Here is a 23,835-nt window from a genome sequence, read left to right on the forward strand (position 1 = left end):
TAAACATGCTTCAACATAATTTTTCCCTTCCATTTTGGCAGTTTCCTATGAAAACCATCATATTGAAGAACATAATCCTAGATAATTGTAACGTGCTGTGCGAGTCACAGAAAATGCCTTAAAAAAATTCTCCCATAGAATTATAAAAGAGATGTTCTTGAGAAGGACAATGCAATGGTTAACTGCTTTGTTCTTGTTTATAATACTCTAATATAACAAGTTTCCAAAGTAACACACCACCCACAGCATATAATTCACTGGGCATACAGTACATAAAAATCAAGAGACAATTGCAGATACTAAAATCTCATACATTAAAGCATTTAATGTGCCGACATGCATTAAAATAAAGCATAAAATCCCATAACAGTGCTGAACTTGTTTCACTGTATCTTACCAAACCATCCCTTGAATCAGATTTCCCTTTCTGATTCAATGTTACATTGACTTGCTTTTAGCTCTTGTGGAATGTCTGAGTTTCTGTGTGTAATGGGGAGATGGTAACATTCATTTTGCCCCAGGAACCACTTCTTACAGTTCTTTTACCCATTTGAGACTTTGATTTTAGACTGCTTAAGGGCATGACTAATTCATGACTGATTCCTTTAGGTTTCTTTACTTGGGAATCACTGGACTGGTTTTTATTGTTTGATCACTTGTTTTCAGACATTATCAATGTGCAAGTTAGTATTAAGTTATCTGCCTAGCTAAAGGGGAAGCACTGTCAATCTTGTAGGAAAACAGTCAGGTGTCAATATATGGTACCAAAAATCAGAAATTGCATCGTGTTAAGTGAGGTGTAGCTGCAGTTCATGATAGGTTATGCCTTTGAATAAAATGTGTTAGTGTGAAAAGATGCTACCAGTTTCTTTTGATTTTGCAAAGGCTAGAATAAGTGAAATTAGTAGGTAGGAAGAAATTTTGCTCATTTTTTAATGAACAGTTTTACACAAACAATTTTACAACATGTAACACTATTTGCCTATCTTAACTCAAAAGTGTTTGTTTCAACAGAACTTTCCCAGAGCCGCAGGTAGAGATTTTCCTTTATCATTTGCTCTTTTTAACACTAGTAATGCTAGAAGTTGAGCAAGGAGCCTTCTGAATACTAAAACATTCTCTCTGCTACTTAACTGAATAATCAGCAAATGTTTTCTCACAGTCTTATTGAAAATACTGGAAAACTGCATTTGTATTAGATCCTGCAGCAAATGGGTCAAAAGTCTTGCTATTTGACTGCAGTAATCAGATTCACAAGATTATCCATATGTGTTAAATATAGCAATAGCACTTATATATTGCTTTACAGTGCTTTACAGCCCTCGCTAAGCAGTTTACAGAGTCAGCATATTGCTCCCAACAATTTGGTTCCTCATTTTACCCACCTCGGAAGGCTGGAAGGCTGAGTAAACCTTGAGCTTGGTGAAATTTGAACTGCCAAATTGCAGGCAAGCAGCAGAAGTAGTCTGCAATACTGCAGTCTAACCACTGTGCCACCACACGGCTCATAAATATAGCTTGCTTAAGAGCAAGTAAGGCAATATTTTAAACAGATCATAGGCAAGATTCACATAAAAAGCCCAAATATGGTTCTTCTCAAGCAAATGTAAGCTATAGTTTGTGGATTATGATAAGAGTCAATCACCCAGCATTTACTTAATTAAGAAAATCTAGAAGCCCATTAGCATTTAATAGCCACAAAGAACTTAGCTAAAACAATATGTGAAGTGGGGAACTCTATTGTTAGCATTATGTTGTTAACTTCTCATTCTTTGTTCTTTCTCAAAATCAAACTTTTAACAGATTGGTTTGCGATGAAAGTTACAACATACTACAGAACGATTTGTGAACCATTATTGGTTTAATCATAGTGTGCCAATATGGTATATGCAATATGGTGAGCTTTGTTTTGGATTCATGCAACATAACACAGAACACAAAGTACACCATATTGCATATACATAACAAATTAGTTCCATGGCTGAGAAAGCAATTGAACCCAGGTGCCTTCACTTACAGTACAGTGAATCCAGCAGTGAGCTTAATTTATTTATTTTATTTTGTCAAGCATTAATTAGATATCAGATATAAGTAGAAACATGATCATGAATACAGTAAATGGATACAAATAAGTGGGGACAGTAAGACAGGGACAGTAGGCACGCTGGTGCGCTTATACACGCCCCTTAAAGACCTCTTAGGAATGAGGTGAGGTCCACAGCAGACAGTCTAAGGTTAAAGTTTTGGGGGTTTGGGTAAGAAACCACAGTCAACAGTCAAGAAACCACATTCCAGGCATTGACCACTCTGTTACTGAAGTCGTATTTTCTGCAATCAAATTTGGAGCGGTTTACCTTGAGTTTGTATCTATTGTGTGCTTGTGTTGCGGTTGAAACCGAAGTATTCATTGACAGGTAGGACTTGTGTGAATCCAAAAAGCCCTGCTTGAAGAAACGGAGAATTAACCATAGTAGGTGCTCTCAAGGAGCATAGCCACTGCATAGCCATTATATCAGAGCAGAACCGACTGCTTGGTATTAAGATCTCAACAGAATAGCAGGTTTGTGTTTGGCAAATCCGGTTCTGTCCCAACCCCAACTACTGCTCCCATCTTCCAGGTTGATTAGCTACAACTGCTGTCTTATTAACGAAGTAACTCTTTACCGAACTCCAGCCTCTTTATTTAATTCGCCAACTGCGATTGCGCACAACCGAATAAAGGGACAGACTTTTTTTTTTAATGCTTCAATGATCTATCCCCGAGCCCGGGATTACACAACCCCTCCACGAAGACATTTAGCCTTTCAACTTCTTTACGTCATTCATCCGCGCCCGTGGGAGGCGGGTAGAAGGTTCCTGTTGCCAGGCTACGATCTATGTCATCTGCCTGCGCCGCCGTAGACGGGCCGTCCCTTCTTTGCCTCCTCCCTCCCACCGCTGGCTGTATATGCGAGGGACGGCAAATAAGCGGCTCTGGACCACCGGGCGGACCGTCTCGTGGCTCCGCGTCCCTCTCTCTTCCCTCCCGAGACCGAAGCGGGCTCTCCGCGTCCCTCAGGGTCCTTCCCGCGGAGTGACCGGAGCCCGCGCGGAGAATTAGTTACCCACATGCCTGGGTGCGGGGCGGGAGCGGCGCTGACCCTGGCCGTCCGGCGCCGCTTCCACGCTCCGTCTGCCTGGTTGGGGCCCTAGCACCCCCGGCGGCGGTAACTCGGGAGTGTATGAAAGCGAGAGCCGGTCTGGGGCCGCGGCCCGACCCTCTGGCCGCCTCCCCCTTCAAGGCCAGGGGTGGCCGGGCCGGTCCCGGGGGAAGCGGCGGGTAACGCTGTGGTGGAGGCGGCAGCGGCTGCTCCGCGGGAAGCGACTCTCGACCCATCGCTGCTGCCGCCGCCGCCGCCTCTACTGAGTTTCCCAGAAGCCTTGAGGCGACGAGAGCTTCGGTGACCAGTCCTGGAACGTCAAGCGGTGCCCGCCTCAGAAGCCCCCCGAGTGGAGGGGTCCCGCTCCCCTCGAACTTGCTACCCAATCCTGTTGGCCGTTGCTTCCTCCTCCTCCTCCTCCTCCCCCTGTGGGGTGAAGAAGGGTGATCCCGGCCAATCTCTCCGCTTGGTCCCAGCTCCGCTTCGTTATCCCTGGAAAGCCGGTTGGACGCTGCTGCTGCTGCTGCTTTAGCTTCCGAAGTGTGCAAGGCGAGTGGAAGGGAGAATGAAATTGGGGGGGGGGGAAGGGGGGAGGTCGTGGTGGTGGTGGTGGGCTTATCTTAGCATCCTGGGGGGTCTCCAGGCCCGGTAATTTTGGGTGATGCACGTGGTGCCTCCCCCCCTCCCTTCCCTCCACCCGGTATCGCATGAGAGGGAATGGGAAAGGATGCCGGGGAGAATGGCTGGGCTTCGTCCTGAATGGTTCCTGGTGGAATATAAAGGGCAGCCGCTGTCCCTTGTTTCATATGCGCCTCACGTTGCAGGACTGTCTGCATGGTCTGCTGCGCTCAGTGACCCACCCTGTTAACTACGGTGGAGAGTTCTCCCTCAGGGTCAGCCAAAAAAGAAAAGAAAAGGGGGGGAAAACGCATTGGTGCATCTTGAGGGAACTTTTAAATGCCTTTGTTAAACAACTAATGAGGGAAGAGAAGGGTTTGAGAAGGCCAGTTAAGAGACTCCGACTGTTTTCTTTCTTTCCGTAGAAACAAAGTAGTTTTAAGTACACTGATCTCTTCCACCATGGAGGCAAAGAGGCTGGTTAGTGGGTGATGAGAAGTATTCTGGTTTAGCGTTTTACCTTTATTTATCCAGAATGGGTTCCATGGTTGCAATAAAACTGAAGTGCATTTAAATATATTCTATCTACACAATGGGCAACATCACTTAATATTAAAACAATAGTGTGTTATGAAATAAAGTTTTCAGCAGTTATAGTATCCTAATCTTTATGTTGCTTAAAAGTTGGAGATTCCTTGTGTCTGAGGAATCAAACACTCTTTCTTGTGTCTTGCATTCCTGTATTTTAAATTATATTTTAAAGTATGTTGCTTCAAAATCCCATATATTGTCTCAAACAATGAAAATGTGTATAATGCCTACTGGTACATTTGCAGAATTAGCCCTCTATTTACGGTAGCCTTGTTTACCAGATGCATAGAATATTCTGAAAGAAAACCATATTTGTGTGTATGATTTAGTGTATTTAAATTGTATGTATAATATACTACCAATGTTTATTTTGCTAACATTAAACTCCATATGTTATGAAATGAGCCTTAGTTATCAAAAATTATCCCATAATACATTTGCTGGTCTTAATGATGACAGAGGACTTTGCTTTTGTTTCAACTAACACAATGATCTTCTGAAAACAGATACCTTACCTGTAAAGTGTTTGGTGTATACTTTTGATTACATGTATAGTATGTGAAGACTCAGGTAATGGAAGGGCAGACAAAAACAACTGTGACTATATATTTACTTCTCACTGATTGCTACTAAATTCAGTGGGAAATGTCTCTGAATAGATTATTTTTTCTGCATAGCATTTTACAATTATACTATTTTCTGTGCACTGATTTTAAATGAACTTAGGCATTTACATCAAAGCAAACATAGTTTCATTCACATAATTAAATAAGGCCTAGTTTGATTATCCATGATTTATTAAATCACAATTATATGAGTTTGCAATGCATATGTAAACATAAGGGGTTTGTACAGTATATTGAGTCAAAATAAAACCACATTGGGTGGAAGTTGAGTCATGGCAACTGTACTTCTTTTCTTTTTTAATTTGAAATGTTTCACTACTTATCCGGTAGTGTCTTCTTCAGTTATTACAATGGTAGTTCAAATATAATTTGTTTATAAAAATAGTTTTTAAACTTTAATGAGATACATTATTGCTAGAAAATGGAAAGGGCTTGAGTAAAAATGATTTTTTAAAATTCTACACAGTCTTCACAAAAGTTAATTTTTTATATTTTTATAATCTATTTAGAAAGGTTAAACCTTAAATTATAGGCTTACTACAGAAGGAATATATGTAAGAATGAATTGGTTTACTCTGGAGGGAAAAACAGGTTATGGCCTCTTCTGTCATCTCTTTATTATACATGCAATCCTAAAAGAGTACCTTAGATAATACATTTTACTGGATTTAAAAAAACATGCTTCTGAACAAACATTTTTTGAATGTTTGGGTAATTGCCAGTCTTGCATCAGAAAATAATGGAAATGAGTGTACTACAGTTTTTATAAAGTACATAAATTACTTTTATTGCAGTCTTAATGCTAAAGACTGATAGTGAAATACTTGCATATTGCCTCCTGGAAGCAATATGAAATAGATGCTTTTCCCAGATCCTTCTAATTAGTTCTTATTAGTTTTATTTTTTACTCGATCTGAATTTGTCCTTGTTTTCAGAGGTTACTTTATCAACAGACCTGCAGCTTGCCTTTTGATTTGACTATTTCTCAGCAATTATGGATATTGCTTGGCATATCCCTGTTTTACCTACCCTAGCTCAAGATAACAATATTAATTTCTTATATTAAGTTTTATGATTTTATCTGAAGATAAGGGCAAGATTAATTCTTACTCTTGTGGCAGTTATCCTTTTCACTTCTCTGTTATCTTGTTCTCCCCTAAAATCTGCTCTTTCAAAAATGAGAGATGTTATCTATGATGTTATCTATGAGTAACATAGAAGGAAGGAAACTCCCTTTCCCATTCACTGATGAATTCAAAATAATAAATATATGTAAAACATATTGATAGTTGACTAAGTAGTTATTGAGCAGACAATTTGAATACTTGTATAAGAATGGGAGAAAATGTGCATTTACGTGCACAATGTAAAAAATAAGTTATTTGAAATGGAAAGCTGCTTCTGAGATGTTTATATAATTATGTGGATTCATCCTCCTTTAAACAAAGCAAATATCTTGTGTAAATAAGTGAGAAATTTGGTAAGTGAAATAATTTCTGCTACTTCTTTTATTGATGAGGAACTGAATTTTTTTCCACCACTAAATCTAGTGAGTTCAGAAAAAGAGATGAATAAGTAGAACACTAGTATGTATTTTCTCATACTTAGATACCTAAAAATTATGTCAATTTCATGCAATAAAATTATTCACAGTGTATCTTTTACTATTGGACTTGATTTCTCATTAAATGTCTTCAAAGTTATTTTAAGACTGGTAGATCAGAGCATACAGTAATGAAGCTTACATTTTTTTAAAAAATTATATAATTTCTTTCTAAATTGTACTTTTTGTGTACTTTTTGAATCCTTAGGGAGTAATTCTGCTTTAACATGATTGCATTTTCTGTGATTTTTCCTGAATGGATTTCAGCTTCACTTGAAGTATATGAAAGTCCAAGTAAACCAAGTATGATTGCTAGCTTGTTATAAATGTTAATTGATGTTGGGGTTGTATAGCAAAAATTGCATATGTCTATAATTAAAAGCTGTATTGTAATGAACATGCACAATAGGACAGAGTTCTAGCTTTCAGTTAGTATTTCACAAATTTGGCAGGCTGTTTTGATTACAACATACAAAATTGTTTTGCTTTTTAACATTGTGTTGAAGATATAAAGAATGCTGGCTATATAAGTTTTGAAAAGTGTCCTTAGATAAATATATATATATATAAGCAGTGCATCGTATTTTTTGTAGATGGAAAGGTTCTAGATAGATTATCAGTGGATTCAAGTTCTGAAATTGTTTTCATGTTAGTTTACTATGGGCAGAATCTTTTTATGTTGTTTTTAAATTTGATAAATATCCTCTTAGTTATAGAGAGACATAAGATCCTATGGTAGCTTTGGTGATAAGCAATTTGAGGGTCTTTACATTGAAATTTAGAGTAGTGTACTCCATAATAAAGAATTAAAAGACTATTTTGTGTATCTACATTTTTAATACGAAATCACTGTCTTCCTAAAAGTTGTTCTAAGATGGTCCAGTCACTAGGTGCTATTTACCTCATGAACTTTTTGCTTTGAACAACTCCTCATCAGTTTCAACTCAGACAGCTAAAAGTATGTTGTAAGTTTTTCTTTAGTATTCATCAATTAAGTATTAAATTTATAGATTTGGATACAATATTACACAGGGAGATATTGGTCAGTGATTGTTTTTATACAATATATTAGAATAATGAACATACATTGTTTTTATGTGCACTATTTGTACCTCAGTAACAAAATTTACTGCTTGTTTTGACTTTGTAACCAAAAATTACAACCTGTGACATATTAAGTCACAAAACCTGTTTGAAGGGCAGTGTATGATGGAGAGTTAAATTGTAGTATATATGTGTTACAAGCCATGTCTTTTAACTTAATTTGTCCATTTGACTGGGCATTGAATATCCTTACTATTATTTACCAGGGTTGCATCACACTTTTATATTGCCATACTAATTAGCAGAGCCAAGTCGTTAACACACTTCTGGAAAACCAGAGGAGTAAGTGCTTGCCTTACTTCTGTGGGTAAGATGTTCCAAGTGGCGAAGGTCACAGCAGAGAAGGCCCTTTTAGATCCCATTAGGCAAGGGCATTGTTTTACTTGCATTTGTCTCAAGATATATTGTAGATGTATTTTTACCAAAGTTTTAAAACATACTTGACTTTCCTAATTTAATTTTTTATTTGCTGGAAGGAAAAAGATAGTCAAGACGGCTTTCAGAAAAAAGCTGGAAGTTTCCAAGAACAGCATAGACATTGAGTTTGGATAGGCCTAGAAAAAAAGTTGATTATATGAAAAGGTGCAAATGTAAAAAAACAACAACCAGAAACATCAACTATTCAAAGTGAAATTAAGTTGGGGTTTATTTTTGCTTAAAACTGCAGCTTTAAGTATAGTAGATATCTATAGAATAATGTATGGTAGATTCAAAAGAGATAAATGATGTGGATGGATAAGAAAAATGGTATGTTGAAATTTAATTTGTAGTAATGTAGGCTTTAAACAGTTAAATATGAGCCAAGGTGGCGCAGTGGTTAAATGCAGCACTGCAGGCTACTGCTAGATCAGCAGGTCAGCGGTTCAAATCTCACCGGCTCAGGGTTGACTCAGCCTTCCATCCTTCCGAGGTGGGTAAAATGAGGACCCAGATTGTTGGGGGCAATATGCTGACTCTCTGTAAACCGCTTAGAGAGGCCTGAAAGGCCTATGAAGCGGTATATAAGTCTACTGCTATATATTGCTATATAAATATTCATTTTATTTATTTATTTATTTGTGTTTATTTGTATGCCGCCCTTTTCCCTGGGGGGACTCAGGGCGGCTCACAATCCAAAGGAGGGGGGAAAACAGACTTTTACATATAAGACAGTACATGATTAAAACGCAACATTCATAACCATTCGGGCGGGTTACAATCTTAGCCCCAGGCCTGACGGGATAGCCAGATTCTAAGGGCTGTGCGGAAGGTCTGGAGGGTGGTGAGGGTACGAAGCTCCACGGGGAGATCGTTCCATTGGGTCGGGGCTACCACCGAAAAGGCTCTCCTCCGTGTGGTGGCCAGTCGGCATTGGCCAGCGGATGGAACTCGGAGGAGGCCTAGACGATGAGATCTAATGGGTCGTGTGGAGGTGATCGGCAGTAGGCGGTCTCTCAAGTACCCAGATCCACTACCATGAAGGGCTTTATAGGTGGCAAGTAGCACCTTGAAGCGTATCCGGAGATCGACAGGTAGCCAGCGCAGCTCGCGGAGGATAGGTGTTACGTGGGTGAAGCGAGGTGCACCCACAATCGCTCGCGCGGCTGCATTCTGGACTAGCTGAAGTCGCCGAATACTCTTCAAGGGCAGCCCCATGTAGAGCACATTGCAGTACTCCAGCCTAGAGGTCACAAGGGCACGAGTGACTGTTGTGAGAGCCTCCCGGTTCAGGTAGGGGCGCAACTGGTGCACCAGGCGAACCTGGGCAAATGCCCCCCTGGTCACAGCTGACAAATGGTGTTCAAAAGTCAGCTGTGGATCCAGGAGGACTCCCAAGTTGCGGACCCTGTCTGAGGGGTATAATGTTTGACCCCCCCAGCCTGAGAGATGGAATATTTGCCAAATTGGCGGGAGGGAAACACAACAGCCACTCGGTCTTATCCGGGTTGAGCACGAGTTTGTTAGCCCTCATCCAGTCCCTAACAGCTTCAAGTCCCTGGTTCATCACGTCCACCGCTTCATTGAGTTGGCACGGGGCGGACAGATACAGCTGGGTATCGTCCGCATACTGGTGGTATTTTATCCCGTGCCGCCGAATGATCTCGCCCAGCGGTTTCATGTAGATGTTGAAAAGTAGGGGAGACAGGACCGAACCCTGCGGCACCCCATATGTTAGGGGCCTAGGGTTCGATCTCTGCCCCCCAACTAACACCGACTGCGACCTGTCCGAGAGGTAAGAGGAGAACCACTGTAAAACAGTGCCTCCCACCCCCACCTCTCGCAGTCGTCGCAGAAGGATACCATGGTTGATGGTATCGAAAGCCGCTGAGAGGTCAAGGAGAACCAGGATGGAGGCATGGCCTCGATCTCTGGCTCTCCAGAGGTCATCGGTCAATGCGACCAAAGCGGTTTCTGTGCTGTAACCAGGTCTGAAGCCGGACTGGAATGGGTCAAGATAGCTGGTTTCCTCCAAGGCCCGCTGGAACTGAAAGGCCACCATCTTCTCAATAACCTTCCCCACAAAGGGGAGGTTGGAGACTGGACGGTAATTGTTGAGAACGGCTGGATCCAAAGATGGTTTCTTCAGGAGGGGTCTCACCACCGCCGCTTTAAGAGCGGGGGAAAAGACCCCCTCCCGAAGGGAGGCGGTAACAACCGCCTGGATCCAGCCCCGTGTCACCTCCCTGCTGTTGACAACCAGCCAGGAGGGGCACGGGTCCAGTACACATGTGGAGGCACTCACAGCTCTCATGGCCTTGTCCACGTCCCCAGGGGCAACATCCTGAAACTCAACCCAGCGATGGTCTGCCAGATTATCCCCTTGTGCCTCGGCTGGATCTGCAGGATCGGAGTCCAACTCCGACCGAAACCGAGCAACTTTGTCCGCCAAGAACTGGACGTACTCTTCAGCCCTACCCTGCAAGGGGTCCCCCGTATCCCTCCTATTTAGGAGATACATATCTTTAAATAAGATACATATCTTTAAATTTTATTTTTATATTGCTTTTTTAAATATGGTCTCAAATAGCAATAAAGCAAAAAAATTGTGTATTTATATTGAGATTGTGACTTCTTCAAAGCTGACATCATTTTAATTAAAGAAATGTTTTCTAAAATAACTTATATAAAAATTTTAAGCTAAATTTCTCCTGTAATCACTTAACTGCAAATAAAAATGGTTGGGAAACATTTAAATAATTAATCTAAGTTAGTTAATCTGTTAGTTATACATAAGTGCATAAATATTGAGGATTCACAAGACCAGGGCATTGCTGATGGAAATTGCATGAAACATAAACTGTCTTTATAGTACCATAAATGCCTTTCCTACTGAAATACTGTCTGTAGCAATTCAGAATCCTTTTATTTAAATTTAATAGCTTGCTCATCATTTGTGAGATACCATGTTCACTGTAAGTACAAGTGATTTGTTCTTTCCTAATTTGCTTTAGACATTTTAGAAAAAGAGTACAAAGAGGCAAAAGACAAGTAAGGTAAAATAATAAAGATATAAATAGTAAATATTTATAGTAAAATACTATAAAGCAAGGGATCTAGAATGTCATTGAATGTATGTTAAACTGAGATCCTGATTCCACCTGCCTTTATATTCCATATGTTCTATATAAGCAGCCAAGTTAACAAAATATAATTTCCTGAGATCCATTTGACCCCCCCCCCCAATCTTGATGTTCTTTATAACAACTTTATTTTAGAAATTGCTTTTCAAAAACAGTCCAATTAACTTATGGCCTGAAAAAGAATTCTATAGCTGCATGTTCCATTATCCACTTGCACACATAAACAGAGGCATGATAAAGATAATCCTCAAGTTACAATCATTTAGCGACCATCCAAAGTTATTACAGTGCTGAAAAAAGTGAATTACATCCTTACAGTCACATGATCATGATCCAAGTACTTGGATTTTTATCATAAGTTGAGGACTATCTCTATACCAATGTTGTTTTATTTAAGTACAATGACAATAAAAATTATACTTACTATACACACATACCTCTCTTTGGTTCCATTAGAAACTTCAAAAAATATAAAATATTGTAGATAGGAGGAGAGGCTTATATTACTGAAAGGAAACAGAGAAAGAGAAAACTGAAAATGAGGCAAAGGAAGAAATAGCTGTGCAAAAGAAGAAATAGTTTAGATTATTCTTAAACTTTGTGACTTCCTAAAATAATAAAAAAAATTTCTGAGCAATGAGTTGAACTAATGAACATCCTTTTCAGTCTAATCTGTTTTGATTGTGAGAATCAAAACTTTGAAAAAAGAAGCTTAAGAGCTGAATGACAAAGAGTTTAGCCCAATTCACATTTTGAAATAAGGTAACTGAGGCTTTTTATTTTCAACTGACACTTGGATTTTGATTTCACCCCCTCAGTAGTTTCACTTGTTCTAAAAGTGTATGGTACAGATTATACCTCTTTCCCTGAATAACTGCTGCTGATTATTCTAAGCATTCTAAATCTTAATTTTATAAGTAGTAAAGTCAAAACAAATGCCCCCAAAACCAAAACCAAAATTGAAGACTGCTTTCCTTGTTGTATAGCTCACCCATGAATGTTAACAGATCCTCGTGATTGGCTTCTCAAATTTTATTTTATTGGGCAATGTTCTTTTCCTCCTCTAATTTTTAATGTTTCTTATTTGGAGTTTAATGGTTGCCTTCTATACAATTTATAATTTCTGTGTTGCTGGCCTCTGATTGATTGATTAATTGATTGGCTGTCCATCTTACCATAGGGTACCTCTGGGTGGCTTACAATATTAAAATGATAAATCTGTATAATAAAATACTATAATATTCAAAACACAATACACAGCCCTAGATAAAATACAGGGAGAAACTAGGACGAGCAGGGGGAAAGGTGGGATCTATATATTAATCTATATATTAATCTGTTTTATTAATCTCTGAAGCCCCTCCTTTTGTGCCCCAAGCCAATTGGCAGAGCTAGGTCTTTAAGCTCTTGCGGAAGGTCAGGAGGATTGGAACCGACCTAATTCTGGGGAGAAGATCTTCCAAAGGGCGATTTTATATATAGAAGAAGCATATAAAGGATCCTCTGGCTCATGAACTCTCTTCACCTATTTCTTCTCTCACACTATAACTAGAAGATCCAGTCATATCATGTATACATAGTTTGTTAGGTTTGACTTAAATTAGAACACTTCTGAGAAGTATCTAATACAGTATTTGTTTAAGAGAAAGGTATGAAAGCACATAAGGTTTATGCTGACATAGGATACTTGTAATAGTAAATCATTGCTGAATATTTAAGGATTGTTTACCACTATTCCCAAAAAGCAGTACATCAATATTTAATAAATGGGTTCCTCCCAATGATGAAATTCAATTTTTTTACTACTGGTTCTGTTGGCATGGCTTGGAAGGATATTGCAAAATCCCCATTTCCACCCCACTCTGGGGCCAGCCAGAGATGGTATTTGCTGGTTCTCTGAACTACTCAAAATTTCCGCTTCTGATTATCCGGAACCTGTCAGAACCTGCTAATTTCACCCCTGCTTCCTCCATATTTTGGATTTACATTATTCTGTGTCTATGATTCCAAAACATTTTCCTTGTTTGGCAATTGAGCCAATCTTTCTCCATAGTGAGGGTAGGAGTATCCAGGATGGGTTGACCTTGTCCTCTCGTTGATTGGACCGAGTCAGATAGGCTTTTTGGGACACGCCCCTGTCCACCAGATACTGCCCAGTTATCGACTCGGTCCCTCAACTGGACAGTTTGCCATCCTGGATCTCCGTTAAATTTGGGGAAAAAATATTCGAAAGGATGAAAAACAGCAAAAGGAATTGCCTCCCTGCTGCAAGCAGCCGCATGCAAGCTGGACAGCTCCCCGGGCTGTGAAAAGGACTGCTGTAAGCCCTCAGGGGTGGCATGCTTCCCAGGCCACTGAGTGAGACAAGATCACTCAGTGAGGAATCCTGCTGGGCAAGCCAGAGACAAAAGGCACAAGCCTTACCAAGGCAAGCCCTGCTGCGGAGGCTCCAGTGGCGCCGGAGCGCTCCACTGCTCCCCACAAGGGTCGAGCGGCAAACCGCGGCTGTTTCAAGCGCTGTGGAGTGCCAGCGCCACTTCCACATGACCCAACTGGTTGGGGCCACGAGCAGAGCCAGCCTAAAGAGGCGCTGGACTCCTGCTGCCAAGCCAGAGGCACAAGGTAAGCCTTGCTGTGGAGGCTCTACCGGCGCTGGAGTGCTCCATCGCTCCCCACAAAGGTTGAGTGGCGAACCACGGCTTTTCCAAGCACCGCGGAGTGCCCGCGCCTCTTCCACATGGCCCGACTCATCGGAGGGGGCCACGAGCAGAGCCAGCTACAGCGGCCCCGGAAGGAGGCAGGAGGCGAGGAAAACCGGTGGCAAGAGCGTGCGGCAGCCCTTGTCTGTGAGGACTAGAATGTGCCTGTCCTTGACAGAGCAGTGGAATTGTACCAGGTCCAGACGGACCGCCCTGAGTTCCAACCAGTTGATGTTGTGAGTCAGTTCCGTCTGGCTCCATTGTCCCTGCACCATCTGATCTTGCAGATGGGCGCCTCACCCCAACAGGCTGGCATCCGTGTTTACCGTCACCCGGTCTGCCGTTCTGAAGACTTCGCCTTGGTTATCGCTGGGGACGTCCACCAGGTCAGTGAGCAGGAGACCTCTGCTGGGAGATGGACCTTGGTCTGGGAACAGCTCCTGCGCCTTCACTGGAAAGGCAAAAGGAACCATTGTAGGCCTCTGGTATGGAGGCTAGGGACAATGCCAACGGTGGAGACCATGGTACCTAGCAGTTTGGACAAAGTGGCTAAGGACACCCTACCTCCCGTGACTACCTGGGTAGCTAGCCGTCTTAGGGAGAGCTGTCTTTCTGATGACAGAAAAACCCTGCCTTCCTCTGAATCTATCAGTAGGTGGATTAGACTAGTGGATAGGTGGAGATGGCTTTTGGCCAGGTTTACTGAGAACCCATGGTTCCTCAGGATTGTCATAGTGGTGTCTAGATCCCTTAGAGTCCCTTCAAAGGAGGATGACTGTATCAGCAGGTCATCTAAATAACATTGAATCCTGACCGGGACCTGTCTCAGATGCGCTGCCAAGGCAGCTATTACTTTGGTGAAAACTTGGGGGGCAGAAGACAGCCTGAAGGGCAAGGCCCGGTATTGGAAGTGATGCCCTAGGTAGCAGAACCTGATATACCTCCAGTGCTCCCGAATGATTGGAATGTGTAGGTAGGCCTCTGTGAGTTCTATGGAAGTGAGGAAGCCCCCCTGCCTAATCCCCTCCAAGATGGAGTGGAGTGAGTGCATTTTGAACCTGCTATAACGGCTGAAAGATGTTTCAGGTCGAGAATTGCTCTCCAGCCCCCTGATGCCTTGGGGATTACAAAGAGGATAGTGTAATACCTCTGACCCTGCTGGTCTAGAGGCACTGGATGGATGGCTCGGATGTCCAGCAGGTGCTGTATGGCCTCCTGCATCAGTAACCTCCGTGCCGGGTTATTTGAGACCAGGCAGATCCGGAAAAACCCTGGGGGGTGGAAAAGAACTCCAGTGACAGGCCATGCCTAATAGTGTTCTGTACCCACTTATCAGAGGAGGAGTGGTCCAGTGATCAGCGAAGTACGCCAAGCACCCCCCAATGGGAGGTGAATTGGGTCTAGAATTAGTTTTTGCAGAAGGAGCGCTCCTGCCCCCTCCTCTGCCCCCTCAAAAGGGCCGCTTCTGCTGCCCGCCTCTCTGCTGTCTATCTGGGTATCTCTGCCTGGCTGAGAAATCCCCCTGGTACTGCTTGGCACCTGAGTACCCCGCATCTGACCCGCTGAAAGAATCCTGACCCTGGAAGGAGGACCCGAAGTCTTGTCCCCGGGAGTAGGACCGTCTGGGGTAAGGCATCGCCCTGAACTGTCCCTTCTTTGGAGCAGTGGGAAGCACCTTCTGCTTGTCCTTATTCTCGCCCAGGTAGGGGTCCAGAGCTGCCCCAAAAAGGGCATCTCCTGTGAAAGGAGCAGATGCTAGGCGCCACTTGTGGCATACATCCGCCTGCCACTGTCTCAGCCACAGCAACCTACAAAAAGCAATGGCTGAAGCGATCGCCCTGGAGGCAAACCTGGCTGCGGACAAGGTGGCATCCGCCGAAAATTGGATGGCTGCCACCAGTTTGTTGATGTCTTGGTGTGCTCTGACTTCGGTGATGGGGATTCGTTGCTGCAGCTCCTGTAGCCAGAGTAAGGAAGACTGGTTGAAGAAGGAGGTGGTGGTGGCTGCCTTCACCGCCCATGCAACTGCTTGATGCCCCCTTTGGCGGGTGAGGTCTGCCTTCCTGTCCTCCAACTTCAGGGCCTCCTCTGGTTCCCCTGGCAGATTAGTGGGGGTATGCAGTGCCAATACCAATAGCATCGATGGAAGGCTGAGATAGTACCCTGGCCATGTCCTGGTCCACACTGAAGAAGGTCTTTTCTGTGGATGTGGGCGTGGGTCCCACTGTGGGGGCTGCCCATTGGCGCTTGACTGACTCAAGAAAGGCCTTGGGAGTTAGCACTGTGTTGGTCTCAATGGACTGCTCATCAAAGATGGTTTCTGCAGAGAACCCCTGGTGTTGAGGTGGTGCTTCTGCTGCTGGGTTTCTGAGCTTGGGGCTGCCTTGGCTTTGAACAGGAGTGACTTATACAATGAGGGCTGGAACAACTCGGTGAAGGCCGGCTTAGGAGGGTGCATGCCTTCGTCTTCGGATAGTTTATCCTCCCTAACTTCCCTCTCCTCGCAATCAAGGTCACTGTCCTCTTGTGATGAGACTGAGGAACTAGAAATGTCTTCCCTCTGGGATTCCAGGCCCTCTGGTATCCTAGGAGAGGATGCCACCTGAGGCTGCATTTGTGGCTGCTGAAGTGCCGCTGTCATGCATTCCTGGAAGGCCTGCATCATTAGGTCCTGAAAGTTGGGGACCCCTATGGGGGGTTGCTGGCTGGAACCCATGCCCACCTGTGCTGGAGGGAAACCCAGAGGTGGTAGCCCCATGGGCAGGGCTGAACCCAGTGAAGCCATATGTGGGGGGATTGCCACCCCTGAGCAAGACCCCAAAGACCTGAAGTGTCAATAGGGATCCTTGCTTGCAATGTGGGTTCCTCCCCTGTGGCCTCGCCTGTTGCAGGGACTCCAGGGGCCTTCCCCTTCTGTCCGCGGCAAGGCTCACCTTCTGGGTGGGAATCCAGCACAGCCTTTGCTTGCCGATGGCCCGATTCATGCCCCGCGGCGCTTGAGAAAGCTGCGGCTTGCCGCTCGACCCTGTGGGGAGTGGCAGAGCACTCCAGCGCCTCTGGAGCCTCCGCGACAGGGCTTGCCTTTGGAAGGTTTGTGCCCTTTGTCTCCTGCTTGCTCAGCAGAGTTCCTTTGCTGAGTGATACTTGTCTCACTCAGAGGCCTGGGCAGCGTGCTGCCCCCAAGGGGGCTTTTGGCAGTCCTTTTTGCAGCCCAGGGAGCTGTCCAGCTCGCATGCGGCTGCTGCTGTAGGGAGACGGATTAATCCCTTTTCTTTCTTGAAATTTCTTCCAAATTATTAGAGATCCAGGATGGCAAACCGTACAGTTGAAAGACTGAGTTGATAACTGGGCGGTGCCTGGTGGACCAGGAGCGTATCCCAAGAGCTTATCTGACTCAGTCCAATCAACGAGAGGATAAGGTCAACCTATCCTGGATACTCCTCCCTCACTATGGAGAAAAAGAGGTTTTTCAAGTGATTTAGACAAAAGTTTAGCTTTCCCTAGTTTCATGGATATGTTATGTGTTGAGATTATATTTGTGTTAAATATTACAAACAGCAGTTAAGCAGGTCTTTTTTTTAACATTTGAACTAAAGTGCAACAAATAACTGCATGACTCACAGATTTTCTCTGTATTAACAATCAAATCTCTATTTCTGACTGTTATTATTTCTCTTGAAATTTATTATTATTTATAAAATTTATTGGCTGCCAATCTTATTATAGGCTAACTCTGGGTGGCTTACAGTCATAAAAATATATTTACACATCTACAATTAAAACATAAATAAATTAAAATCAAACATTAATATCTTAGGACATGGGGGGAGATGGGGGCAAAGTAGGATCTGTTGTTACTCAATCAGCGACCTCCACTGTGCTATTTCACTGCTGGGTCCCCAAGCTGACTGGCAGGTTCTTACAAAAAAATAGGGTTGGGGCCAACCTCACATCAGTGGGCGAGATGTTCCAGAGAGCAGGAGCAACAACAGAGAAGGCCCTCATCCTGGACCCTGCCAGCTGGAATAATCTGACGGGACCTGCAGCATGCCTTCTCTGCCGGCACAAGTGGGACAGGCCAATCCCAGTGGGGTGAGATGGTCCCTTGCGTAACCTGGACCCATGCCATGAAGGGCTTTAAAGGTGATCACCAACATCTTGAATTGCACCCGGAAGTAGACTGGTAACCAATGCAGCTTGTGGAGCAATGGTGTTACAAGTGCCATTCTTGGGGCTCTCAAAACTGCCCATGCCGCCACACACTGCACCAGCTGTAGCTTCTGAATGATCTTCAAAGGTAGCCACATGTAGAGCTCATTACAATAATACAAGTATTTTGGATATTTCATTAGCATAGGATTATCGGCCTAATTAAAATATTTAATACATGAAAGGAACAAGAGATGTTTGATAGTTTGGGATGTTATTTTAATCTTTTTTAGAATGGACACTTGAAATTTGTAATGCTGAACTTAAAATGAACTGTTAGCTGTGAGATGAAAAAATGCACAAGGAAAGGGAAAATCACTCAATACAAAGGGCAACTGCTATGTTTCAGTTTCAGTAATGGGGATGAATCCTGTTGACTGTTGCCTCTTGGACTAAAACAGACATGTAAAAGTTTGTCAAGTACCATCGCAGTAGGACTAATGTCTCACTTAAATTTGTTTCAGTCTTTTTATTTTTGCCAACCAGTTTTGTTTTTACATATTTGGGATTAATGTTAAAAGCACAGTACATTCTTAAATGTGCAGTGATTATAAGGAGAAAGTTTGATTTTTAGTTATGAATAAACTGGAAAAAATAGGGAATTGATAATGTTTTCAACCTATATAAAAATACTAAGACTTCAAGAGACATTTCTAGACTTTGTGGGAAAGCCAGAAATATTGCAGTTTGATGCATTCTCCAATGCGTCTGATGTTTCATAGACTAACAAAAGGTTGCTTTATTAGTAGCTTTAATGAACAAATCGCTTTATTGGCTTAGGCATACTGGTAGCTTTGTCGGTCCAAACAGCAATGAGTTCTTATTTCAATTCACTATTGTGCTCAAGAAGTGAAGTGATAGCCATTGACCTTCTACTAAAGCACAATAAAAAGTTTTTTTGTGAAGAACAGAAGTATGCAAGGAAAATGGCAATGCCTTCATAGCTTGTGTGTTCAGATAAGCTCTTGTTTGGTTCTCAGTATATAGCCTTAAAAATATAGTATTAATTGTCTTTTAGTGGACCTGCTTAAAAATGTAACTTCATATTTAATTTGCATTTCATCCATGAATTGTTACTCTTGGATTCAAGGCACATTGACATTTATATAACTGAAAATAATGTTATATATAATAATATATGTTATATAGCTTTTGTACTACATTAGTATCCCGGATGAAGAATTTTATAATTTAAAGAAATTATACTTTGAAATTAAATTGAAATGTTGTTATCACTATGAAATGGCTAGAAAGGAGTTCAAAAATAGTACAGATATATTTTTTCATGAAGCTTTATCATAGTAATCTTCCATTCAAGAACTAACAATTCTGCTTATTTTTTTTCTGAAGACAAGCATAAATGGCTAGGTGCTTTCATAGCTCTTCAAAACAGCCCTTCACCAAAATAATTAAAGTGCAGAATTAAAAGATGGTGCATATACACACATTTCAAGTTGTTTAATGTCAATTAGCGTTACTATCAGAGATGATTGTGAATAAATAACAGCCTACATTTTGTGTCCTATTGATTGTTTATGGGCTAGGTTTCAGCTGAGCACTCAGTTGAACTTTGAAATACATAACAGTAGTTACAGAGGAGGAAGCATAGCAGTGCTCCTTTTTGTTTTCCCAAGACAAACCCTTACACATTTTAGGATTAGCTGCTTAGGTTGTCCCTTTTCTGAAATAGAACCGCAGAACCTATTGTGAGAAGGTGGTTGAGGAATTTCTTCTTCTTTCCCGCTTTTCTCATTTATTGGAATATTTGTGTAAATACTTGTATGAAGTAGCCTGTATGAAAATCAGTTAGGATATCTGAAATTCATGTTCAGGAAACAGGGTATTTTTTTACTACTTTTTAAATCTTATTTTATATTCCTGCATAAATGGGAATGGTTCCATTGAATAGCAACTTGGTTTGGGGTAATATATTTTCTTTGAATTTAACTGAAATCAGATGAGCATAGCTTGGGTGAAAGATTTGTCAATAGCTGCAGAAAGGCAAGTGATAGTAAGCAAAAAGTGATGGAACTTGGAAGTAAAGAGAAATTACCAGTAGATACTGATCAGGGGTGTCAAACTCGATTTTATTGAGGGCCACATCAGGGTTGTGTTTGATCTCGGGCAGCTGGGGTGTGCATGGTTGGGGTGGGCATGGCCAGCTCAATGTCACTCATGTTGGGAGCTTGTGGCGTCCCAAGAGCTCTGCCAGGAAAAACGGGCTTCTGAGCTCTGTTTTTGACTGAGAAAGTCTCCTGCAACCACCTGCCAGCGAAAACAAACCTCAGCAGGGCTGCATGCGGCCTTCCCGAGCTCTGTTTTTGCTGGCAGAGGCACTATGGACTTGTCTTTCACTGTTTCCAGGGTGGCCCTGTGGGCCAGATCTAAGCATCCCACAGGCCGAATCCGGTCACAGGCCTTGGGTTTGACACTTCTCCTTTAGATGGAAAGTCATTGACCCAGGAATACAGTAGAAAATAAGGCAAGAATTAATAAAGATTAATGCTTGTTCAGGGGCACAGTGGCTCAGTGGGTAAGACACTGAGCTTGTCGATTGAAAGGTCAGCAGTTCAGTGGTTTGAATCCCTTGTGCCGCATAACGGGGTGAGCTCCTGTTACTTGTTCCAGCTTCTGCCAACCTAGGACTTCGAAAGCATGTAAAAACACAATTAGAAAAATAGGGACCACATTTAGTGGGAAGATAACAGAGTTCCGTGTACCTTCGGAATTAAGTCATACTGGTCACATGACCACAGAGACATCTTCTGACAGCGCTGGCTCTTTGGCTTTGAAACGATGAGCACCGCCCCCTAGATTTGTGAACGACTAGCACATATATGCGATGTGACCTTTACATTTACCTATGAGTTCATTAACTTTTCATTCTGGCTTTTTAGTTGTATTTTTGTGTCTGTATTAAGGCACAGGAGTATATTAACTGAAAGATATATTCATTCACACACACACACACACACACACACACACACACACACACACACATCATATACATAAACATACATACATTCTAGGATAATTCTAGGATTATCAGCATTCTGATCCTAGGAATGAAAGGATTCTTTCTGTTCAAAAGTGATCCAGAATCTACCTGTTTCTGGCAACTGACGGACCTGAAAGGCTTTCAAAGGGAGCTGGAGCTAATATCTGATGACCTGCACAGTCCTGTGAATAACCTGGCTGCTGCCTAAAATAGGGAGGTGGCTGGATCCTTGGACAGAATTGTGTGTGTACAACCTCTCTTTTCTCCCATCATTCCCAGTACTCCCTGTGAGGAGTTGTGGCGGTTAAAAAAGATCAAGAGACATCTAGAGCACTGCTGGAGAAAAACAGGATATGAGTCTGATTGGGTACAAGCTAGAGCTGCTATTAACACCTATCACATGGTGGGAAGAGCAGTGAAACATCAGTATTTCTCTGCTTTTGTCATGTCCTCAGCATATCAACCAGTGAGTCTATTTAGGATTCCCTAACCCTTTGGGGGGAGGGCAGCTCAGATGCCTACTTTCAGGACCATATAGAGGAATTTTCTGTGTATCTCGCAGATAAAATTGCCTGATTTTATTCCCAGTTGGATGCTAACCCTGTTGAGATACCAGAGGAGCAAACATATCCAGTTATCTTGGAATAATTTCACCCTGTTTGTCCTGAGAAAGCGAACAAAGTCCTCCCAGAAGGAGATGTGGGTGGGTCCGACTGATGGTGAATTCATCCTTGATGGAGAGGATGTTTTTGACTTCTTTAAAACAGGGCTGATGTCCCCTCTCCTTTAGAAACCTTCATTGTTGCTCTTGGCAATTTTTGTCCAGGCTCCCACCTTCCCATTTTAGGGATGGTGGTTGAGAAGATGGTGGCATTGTGGTGCATCCATCTTAGCTCTTCTTGATCTCTTGATGACTTTCAATACCACTGATCAGGATATCTATTTAGACCGACTTAGGAAATTGGGATACGGGTAGGGGAAAAGGGAGGGACGGAAGGGGGGGGAGAGAGAGGGAGAGAGAGAGAGAGAGAGAGAGAATACCATTTTCTTGGTATTAATAATGTCTCAATCTCTATAGATAACTTGATAAATAAGGTATTACTTTTTTTGGACTGGACAATGCAGTTATCAATATACAAATATTTAAATGTGAGATGTTTGCAAATGTTTTATTTTTTAATGAGAAATAATTTCTGCAAGAGCAAATTTTACAAATGCAAAAATATTTTTAATGCACTTTATAATTTCTACTATTTTTAATATTCTAAATTCTGACAATCCTGCAATTATTATACATATGATTAATTTTTTGATCTAACTGCTTTTCATAATGAAAGAGACAGGCAGAACTAGTGACTTTATAAATGGGTTATCTTCTCAAATAAACATCATGATTAATTATGAAATTTTAGATATTATTAATACAGATAGATTTTAAGAGAAAAAATGAATGTGGAAATGAATAATTCCTAGAAATATAGAGGGATACGAAATACAAAATTACATTTGGTCACCCAGAAATATTTAATGTGAATTATGCCCATGAAAGTATGCAAGAAAACTATAATTTATTTGAGGAAAATGATTTTATTTAGAGTTCCATGAAATTGACAACTATGACCATAGTAGTTTAGAATTTCTTTATGTGTTTTGTCCAAAATAAAACAGTACAGAGAAAAATGTATGCTATTGACTACAAGGTAGCTTCTATATTCAAGCAATAGCATCCTACCAAAATTTAAATATGATTATAGTTATACTGAATTGTTATTATATTACGTAGCCTCTGCATATGAAAACAAGGAGGAAGAAAGGTTCTCATGCCTCCATTACCATTCTTGTTGACCTCTCTGGGAAGGTGAAGCTGTAACACACTATCCGTCTATCAGTGAGTGGGAGAACATGGTTCATCTTGTTCATCTTGCTCCACTTCCTTATGGATTGAGATTATATGGTCAATAATGCCTCAGAAGGGTTATGTTTGTGACTTGAGAGAGTTGCCATTAATATGGCAGTAATGCTTGGCAATACTAAGTCAATTTCTGACTTAGGGAGGGTGTTGCTTGCTACATTACATTACATTATATTATATTACAGTGCATTTTTAAATCTCTCAACAAACCTCACATATGAAAGTAGGAAGAGCTACTGGCTAGTCCAGTAATAACTGTTGTCCAGAATTACTGGACTGTTTTTAGCATTAAGCTTTGGTTTTGGTTTTCTTCAGTTCTTGTATATGCACATGTTTTCTCTTTAAATGCACTCTAATTTCTTGTTTCCTTTGGCTATTTTGACCATATTAATTTATTAGTCATGTCACTTATTTATATGCTCCTTGTTACCCTTTAAAGCAGGGGTGTCAAACTGAAGGCCGCATTTGGCCCCCTGGAGTACTTAGATTTGGCCCTTTCCGGGCTGCCCTGGAAACTGTAAAGGACCAGCCTGCAATTCACTCTGCTGAAGACTCCTTGCTTAGCCTTTTTCATCTAATTCAAAAACAATTTTTTACTTCTGTCACTACCACTTTCTTTCAGTCTTAACTGTTTTCACTGTTTCACTCCATTCTTACAACCATATTTTTCTCTGTATACATATTGTATCTTTTATGCTTACTTTATTTGCAGCAATCTGTATCTGATGTGTATTTTTTCTCATCTACAATCTTTTTACGTCATTGCTTCATCAAG

At 41.8% G+C, this 23,835-nt stretch overlaps 1 protein-coding gene across 1 annotated transcript in view; it reads left to right on the forward strand.

The window, feature by feature from the left end:
- The first annotated feature begins 3,124 nt into the window (after positions 1-3,124).
- Positions 3,125-23,835, forward strand: part of FBXW7 (F-box and WD repeat domain containing 7) — a 131,764-nt gene continuing 111,053 nt past the window's right edge. The window contains exon 1 of the mRNA XM_087724311.1: positions 3,125-3,689. The gene's annotated coding sequence lies outside the window, so the exon portion shown is untranslated. The remainder of the gene's footprint in view (positions 3,690-23,835) is intronic.

The sequence above is a fragment of the Thamnophis sirtalis genome, unplaced genomic scaffold, assembly GCF_051295495.1.
Source record: "Thamnophis sirtalis isolate CommonGarterSnake01/CBP01778 unplaced genomic scaffold, rThaSir2_p1.2 scaffold_10, whole genome shotgun sequence".
NCBI classification, from domain to species: Eukaryota; Metazoa; Chordata; class Lepidosauria; order Squamata; family Natricidae; genus Thamnophis; species Thamnophis sirtalis.